At 48.1% G+C, this 7,081-nt stretch overlaps 1 protein-coding gene across 2 annotated transcripts in view; it reads left to right on the top strand.

Annotated features, from left to right (window-relative positions):
* The first annotated feature begins 3,217 nt into the window (after window positions 1–3,217).
* Window positions 3,218–7,081, top strand: part of ACSL3 (acyl-CoA synthetase long chain family member 3) — a 51,127-nt gene continuing 47,263 nt past the window's right edge. The window contains exon 1 of one of the 2 annotated variants that reach the window (XM_050307785.1): window positions 3,218–3,369. The gene's annotated coding sequence lies outside the window, so the exon portion shown is untranslated. The remainder of the gene's footprint in view (window positions 3,370–7,081) is intronic. The other variant, XM_050307786.1, reaches the window with a different exon arrangement.

Below are 7,081 nucleotides of genomic sequence, written 5' to 3'. Positions count from 1 at the left end.
ACAAGCATTTGTGAATACATGAATGTGGTTAGTAGGAGCCATGAATATTTTCACTGATACTCCTTCCCTTTCTGAATGCTCCAGGATGATACAACTACTTATTTTCTGCCTTTAATTCTGTTAGTTGACTTTCTAATGAAAATATAAATCAGCTACTGTTTTAATTTCCTATCACCATGCATAGCTCATGTAGGAAAAGTCACTGTGTCCCACAGTCACTAGAGCATGTGTCTTGTGCAGTTTAAATTTCCAATTATAAACATACATTATCCATCATTTTCCTGGTGACTGTTATGTGTACTATCTATCCCCAAATTCTTTGGTTTTCCTATGGGATACACAGCACAGGCTTGCACAAGAAAATTATTAGTGTGACACATTACACCAGTATCTTCCAAAGCCCTGCTCTGTAAAATCTGCATTTAAGCAAAAGGTGTGGTAAAATTCCTGATATCATGAAAACTTTGCCTACGCTATATGTAAACATCAGGAATCTATGAAGAACATAAAGAAAATCGTGAATACATGTAAGAATCCATTTAAATCAATATTTAACAACAAAGATGTTTCTGTATATGTGTATACATTTTTAATCCTTAGGGGTCTGTAAAACTGAAGTTGCTTTATCAGTGTAGGTTGCAGTTGTGTTTCACTTCTGATGCTGAGCTGAATTAGGAGCCACAGGCATTGCCAGGGACCAGGCTATCCAGTCAGGAGTACTGTCTCCAGCATCCACCACCACCAAATGATACAGGAAGAAGCTTAAGAAATGTCATTGTGGACTACCGGATTGAACACGGTTTTGTCTTTTTAATTGTAACTCCATAGAAATTAGTTTAAACGCTAACAAAAGGACGCTTCAAAACCTGTCAGGATTTAATAGTTAGTTCTAAGTATTTTTGTTGTTCTTTGAATGTCTTACTCCTGCCTAAATTATCTGCAGATATGGAATGCACTGGGCAGCTCTTTGGGACAAAAGAGATACTCTCACAATTTTTCAAAAAACATCCTGCTGGGGTGGTACATCAACAACAACTCCTTGTTTACCCTGAAGACTGCTAGGGATGCAGCCAATAGCTGGGTCTACTTGGAATAAATGCAGCTGGTTACACAGTCAGCATTTTGGATTTCAAATCACTCAAAAGTTCAGGCAAACTTACACCACGCACACAGATGTAGTAAAGGTAAGACTGAAATACAGAGTTTACAACAAATCTGTATTTGAAGTTAAAAGTTTCTTTGGAATCTCCTCATAAAAATTGACAGTATTCAGATCTAGCAGTTTAATACGGATCCCATTTAATTTCAGGTTGTGGGCTCCATGTATTTCTCACAGTGAGGCTTTTGCTGAGGTGTTTCACCAGTCAGTCACTGATGATTACTCAGGAGCAAACAAGAACAGAGGTTCAACATGAGACCTGACACTGAGCAGATGACCTCTGTGCTATCCAGTGCTTTATCTCCCATCTTCCTTTACATCAAATCGCTTTTCCAGTTTTATTCTGAACCTTCCTTGCTTTGAATGATATGTGAAAGATGGCGTGATTCTGTGATTCTGTGACAAAAATCTAGGACTCCTTTCCTTGTGCTAATATTCATATTGTATTTATTGACTTTATCCTGTCTCTACCAGTATAAGTATATATTTTGGCAGAAAGCCCTGTGAATTCCCTCCTGTTGCACAAATGGCCACATTTTCCATCTTTGAGAAATGACTCTTCTCCTTCCAAGTTTGCTTATCCTTTCCCACTTCTTCCAGTGAGTGTGAAACTGTTCTAAATATAAAATCTCCATGCTCCTACCCACAATCCAGGTAGCATCACTACCTTCAGCAGCTCATGACTTTTACAGCTCAGACAACTGTGGATAATGTTTTTCCTGCTTTTTCAAAGCAGTCAGTGGCCACCTCTTCTGTTCCAGTTCCAAACACTTGGAAGCGCTTTTCCCAGTCACTGAGGTGACTGACTTAGTTGGTCTTTGGATTAGGAGTATATACCCCGTTAATCTGCTCTTAGCAAGAGTGAGTATATTCCCTGCCACTCAAGTGCCCTGCAGGTGACTGTGGATGCAAACAGCGCTTCCTCCTCTGAAAGGTGGTGCCAGTGAGGGGCAAGGTGGGACACACGACACGGGCAGTGTCAGCTGCACAGTTTATGGGTGGCACAAAGTAATAACCTGTGGATACCTCTGTGTTCAGGCTCCTGTCCCCAGCACTGCAATCGTCCTCTCCTCAGCTCCCAGGCTGTGACAGTGACAATGACACCTGACCTGCACAGAGTGCTGCAAACAAACCTGCCCCTTGTATCAGCCCTGGCTGCCGCCACTGCAAAGGCAACCCCACCACCCGCCGTAACTAAATCTTCCCTCTGGGTTTTGGAACCTTCCCCCCATTTGTCGTTTTTATTTCTCTTATCTTTGGCAGGCGCTCATTTCTTTTATCTTTCGGCACTGCATTACGGGCGATTAAACGAAAACCTCCAATTCTGAAGGAACATTTGTAGGGCCCGGGTAAGTCAATACTGATAGAAGAGGTTCCTCAGTAATTGTTAAATGGGGACCCAGCCTCGAGCAGCGCCGACCAAACCTCGCTCCGGGTGAGGGCAGCTCTGATGTGAAAGGAGCGATCTTGGCTCGGTCCTGCCGGCAGAGATCCAGTCACGGAGCTCTGCCCCGGGCGACACCGTCCCTTAAAACCTCAACTCCGGGGAAGTTGGACCCAGGCCGGGCAGCCCCCGAGGCACGTCCAGCGCTCTGCGGCGGTGACTTTGATGGGGGGACGCGTCAAGAAACACCCATTATTAACAGGCGCGCCGGCGGCACACGGAGCATCGCCCGCCCGCCCACCGGAGCGCCCGTCGGACAGCGCGGCGTTAGAGGCGGGCCCGGGGCCGTTCCGGGGCGCGGTGATGGAGCGGAGCAGCCCCGGGAGCGCCGGGGAAGAAGGGACAGACCCCGCTCGCTCCGAGCCGCGGCCGCCCCCTCAGCGCCCCTGCCCTGCCCGCCCCGCCGGGCGCGCACGCGCAGCGCGGCCGGGCCGCGAGGCCGACGCGGCGCGCGCGGGGAAGGAGGGATTTTCCCAGGCTCCGCCCCCTCTCCCCGACCCCGCCCCCTCACGCCGGTTCGCCCCGCCCCCTGCCGCGGGTGACCTGTAGTAACCCCGCGGCGCGGGAGCCCGGCCCCGCGCGCCACCCGGCGCGGGCCAACCAGGAGGCGCCGCGGTGCATACGGGATGAGCGCGCGCGGCGGCGGCGGGGGGGGCCGGCCCGGCCGCGGCTGAGCCCGAACCGGAGCGCGGGGCGCGCACTCGGGCCGAGCCGAGCCGAGCGGAGCGGGCGGAGCCGCCGCGCAGCGTCCCCCGCGCCGGGGCCGGTGAGTGCGGGGCTGCGGGGCGGGCTGGGGGGCACAGCGCGTGGCCTTGCGCCCGCCGGGAGCGCGCCCGGCCGCGCCGCGCTGCGTGTCCCCGCCGGGCCTCTCGCCGCCTCCGCGGGGCGAGCGCGGCGGCCGTGCGGGCCGCGGCGGGGCGGGGATGCGCACCGGGTAATCGGCGAGATAACAGGCGATGGCGAGGGGCTGTTTTCCCTAGGCTTTGCTTTGTGTTTGGGGTGCGGGGAGCGCGGCGGGAGCTGGCGGGGCCGGGGGGGCCGCCCGGCAGGTGCCCGGTGCGGGCGGTGACACCGCCGAGCTGTCCCCGCCGCGTCCCCGGCCCGGTCGCTGCTCGTGGTGCGCGAACGCGTGCGGTGTGAGAGCTGCAGGGCCGGAGGGGGCGCGGGCCGGGATTTGCAGCCCCGTTCCGGTGTTGCCGTTCAGGTTTCCAGGGGGTTTGGTGCTGGATTTAGTGCCTGGGTAGGTTCCGTCGCTGAGCTCTCCCGGGAAGGGTAGCGCAGACCACCCTTCGCTCGAGGGAAGGGAAGAAAGGCTTAAAAGGCTGTTTCGGATAGTTTCATTAAGAGGGTGAAGTTCAGTGTTTGGGACCCGTATAGAATCTCTGGGAAATAAGCAAACAGTGCCTTCAGAGAAAGTAAGGCAGTAAAAGAATAAAAATAGTCGTAAGGTAGCTTAAAAGCACTGCTACATTTGGTTTTTAGCTTGCTGAAGAAATAAGCTTCCCAAAACGTTTAATTATTATGCACAGCAACGGGTATTTAATTTTTTAAAATCAGAAACACTGCATTTTGTTTAAAAGTACCAGATTCTAGAATGTGGCTTTTTTTGGCCTCTGAAATGGATTTGATAACACCAGATGTGAAATTCTTGTATTTTAAATGGCCTATCTTTTGATCTTGTTCAGTTCTCAGTACGGAATTTATGAAATGAGCAATGCCAGTATTTATAAGCGATACCAATGATATATGATTTTGAGTACTTTTAAAAGTGTGATAAGGGTAAAGGCAGTCATTTTTACTCAAAATACTTTGAAATATTATACAAGTGTTAAGGAACATTTGAACTGACTTTAAATTTTTGTTGTTGTTGTTTGAGCATCGTGTAAAGAAAAAGCATAAAATGAAACCAAAAAGCCTTAATGACATTTTTGTCTGGTTACATTCTACTGTAGATGTGATCTTTCTCCAGAGTGGATTGGTGTCTCATTGTGCAGAGTTTCACTGTGGCATATGATTTTTTTATTTCCTGGGGCTAAAAAGTAAAGAAGTCTGAAATAATAGATGTGTTATCAGCTCTTAACTATTCCCTCAGAGGAAGGTAATCATCTGGGTGCACTCTTAAGACTTTATGCCCATAACCATCTGCACCACTGTGAGAGCAAACCACTTTTCATAGTATTTGACTGTCCTGTGTGATTTGGAAAGTTAAGGAAAGATATTATGAAGTCTGGTAATTCGTCCTTGTCCTGTGGATTTGTGCTTCAGGAGTCGTTGAAACTAAACATTGTAACTTACAGACCTGATTTTCTTTGTAGTTATTCAGCATGTTTGTTATTGTTAGTGCCTGGAAACCAGAGGTAGGTTCACATTTAATGTTTGCACGTTCAGTGCCGATGGCTGGCTGACAGACTTGAGTCATTCTGATGGAGCTGCTGATTTTGTGGTGGAAACTGCTGAAACACATAACACAGTCAGCCTGCGGTATGGATCTGGTCCCTTCTGGCTGATCAGGAAAGCAAACTTCTTGCTAATGAAGAATCCCTCAGAGGGAAGCAAACTTACTGACTTAATTCTAAAATAGCCTGTTTGATCTGCAATAAGCTGGCACTTGGTTCTGAAAGTTGTGCTATCTCCAAGTGTCCTGTTCCACTCAAAGTAAGGATTAATACAGTAAATCTCAGCCTCAGTTTTATTCTGTGTATGTCGCAGTCCTGGGATGTTTTGAGAGGAAGCTCTGGGTTACAGCTGTGTACAGGGGGTAGACTCTCGATACCTGTGCATCTGGAATTCTCTGATGTTTTGACAAAAGCACTGTTAATGTCCTAAAAAGAGGTGTCAGGACTGTGGTGTGTTGAATCTGGCTCCTCTTTTCAGAAGTGTTTATGAGCGGTTCCCACCCTCCCTGCTCCACCTCTCTTACTTGGAGAATCCTGATTATGTAAGAACACTGAGTAGAGCATGCTGGTATGTTTAACTTCTGAATTTATGACACTGCTATAAAACCCTAATGCCTGTAAGAAATAATTTCTCAAATCAAAAGTTCTGGTTCAGCCAGAAACTTAGGAAAATCAGAATGGTATTTATTGGAAAACTGATAATCTTTGAAGAACTAGAAGAAATATCTTCATGCTTGACTTAAAGCGTGGTGTGTTTTTGCTGAACTGGTGAGCATTTAAGCCATTGATTTCCCCAGCCCACATTCAGTGCTGATTGTAGGGCTTTTATTCTTCTTTTCTGTAGACTAGTGAATGGTTTGAGCCACAGTCATACTAAAGACCCAGATTTTTTTCAATGAATTGTTGAGACATCTGGAACAAAGCATCATCCGTGTCTCGGGACAAAATGCACAAGAGCTGTGGATAAAGCGTTCTTGTTCAAGGAGATCCAACTATAGAGTAAATTTGCAGAAAGTAGCAGGGAGAACTGAGTCCCGAATTGGTTAGTTACCTACATTTTCTTTTGAAATATATGTTCCATTGGAAGAGTAACTAAACCTGTCCTGACAAATGAACTGTTACTTGCTGCCACAATGGCAAATCCAAAGGAATAATGCAATCTGATGCTGCAATGTTATCAGACCCTAAAGGCTAGGTTCAGGTGGCCTGGATTCCACTGAAGCACCTTTTCTCTTCAGTGGAGAAATCAAGGTGCTTTTGAAGAGCAATTCAGAAAATTTACATATGACACTGAATCAGGAGCTGCCTGAAAGCCAGCTAATAAGAAATAGGAGGCAGAAGGATTTATGTGGAATTTAGGCCATCTGAATATGGCCCTAAGATGCGACTTAGTACTACTAAGTAAGGTGTATTAACACTAAGAAGCCTTGGCTTCAATTTCTATCCATTTCATCTGCTGCCGATTACTAAGCAAATTTACCATTTAAGCAGCTGTTTGAGCGTGGGGGCTTCCTGGTTTGTTCCCTGTCAGGAGTGACCCCCTGCACCAGTACAGCCTGCCTGGGGGTAGCTCTGCTGAGAGGGCTCCTGGGGTCATGGTGAGCAGCGAGCTGAGCATGGGCCAACATGTGCCCTGTGTTAACAGGAGCACAGCCAGCAGGTGAAGGGAAGCAATTATCCCATTCCATTGGCACTCTTTAGACTGCATCCAGAGTACAGCATCCGGTTTTGCTCCCCTTCCTGGGACAAGGGAAGTGTTGATAAACTGGAGTGAGTTAAGTGGACTGCTGCCAAGATCATCTGGAGTCCTGAGGTTTTGCTTTGTGAGGAGAAGTAGAAGAGATCTGCCTGTCAAGCCTGGAGAAGAGAAGGCCTGGGGAACCCTTCCAGAACCTGTGTGGAGGTTTTCAAGAGAACGAAACCAGGTTCTTCACAGTGGTGTATGGTGGGAGGACAAGAGACAGCAGGGGTCTGTCTCTACAAGGCATTTTCCACCCTGAGGTCTGCCAGGTGATGAGGCTTGCTGTCCAGAGAGCTTGTGCAGATTCCTTCCGTGGAGGTTTTCAGAATCCAACTGGATAA

This window comes from Myiozetetes cayanensis, unplaced genomic scaffold (genome assembly GCF_022539395.1).
Source record: "Myiozetetes cayanensis isolate MyiCay16 unplaced genomic scaffold, myiCay2020 scf13, whole genome shotgun sequence".
Lineage (NCBI taxonomy): Eukaryota > Metazoa > Chordata > Aves > Passeriformes > Tyrannidae > Myiozetetes > Myiozetetes cayanensis.
This window is presented reverse-complemented; position numbering and strand designations above follow the sequence as displayed.